We start from the raw sequence: 565 nt of genomic DNA on the forward strand, positions 1-565 counted from the left end.
GGTGAGGGGAGACCCCAGAGGGAGGAGACCCCCAGGGCCCGGGGAGGGGAGGGGAGACCCCAGAGGGAGGAGACCCCCAGGGCCCAGGGAGGTGAGGGGAGACCCCAGAGGGAGGAGACCCCCAGGGCCCAGGGAGGTGAGGGGAGACCCCAGAGGGAGGAAACCCCAGAGGGTAGGAGACCCCCGGGGCCCGGGGAGGTGAGGGGAGACCCCAGAGGGAGGAGACCCCCAGGGCCCGGGGAGGGGAGGGGAGACCCCAGAGGGAGGAGACCCCCAGGGCCCAGGGAGGTGAGGGGAGACCCCAGAGGGAGGAGACCCCCGGGGCCCAGGGAGGTGAGGGGAGACCCCAGGGGGAGGAAACCCCAGAGGGTAGGAGACCCCCAGGGCCCGGGGAGGTGAGGGGAGACCCCAGAGGGAGGAGACCCCCAGGGCCCAGGGAGGTGAGGGGAGACCCCAGAGGTAGGAGACCCCCGGGGCCCATGGAGGTGAGGGGAGACCCCCCGAGGGAGCAGACCCCCGAGGGAGGAGACCCCCGGGGCCCGGGGAGGTGAGGGGAGACCCCAGA

At 74.3% G+C, this 565-nt stretch overlaps 1 protein-coding gene across 2 annotated transcripts in view; it reads left to right on the forward strand.

The window, feature by feature from the left end:
- The window catches only part of SDK1 (sidekick cell adhesion molecule 1), a 540366-nt gene that overhangs the window by 483760 nt on the left and 56041 nt on the right, over nt 1–565 (forward strand). The gene's annotated exons all lie outside the window — the stretch shown is intronic.

Source organism: Aethalodelphis obliquidens, unplaced genomic scaffold (assembly GCF_003676395.1).
Source record: "Aethalodelphis obliquidens isolate GAN/ISIS:26980383/991018 unplaced genomic scaffold, ASM367639v1 scaffold30, whole genome shotgun sequence".
Lineage (NCBI taxonomy): Eukaryota > Metazoa > Chordata > Mammalia > Artiodactyla > Delphinidae > Aethalodelphis > Aethalodelphis obliquidens.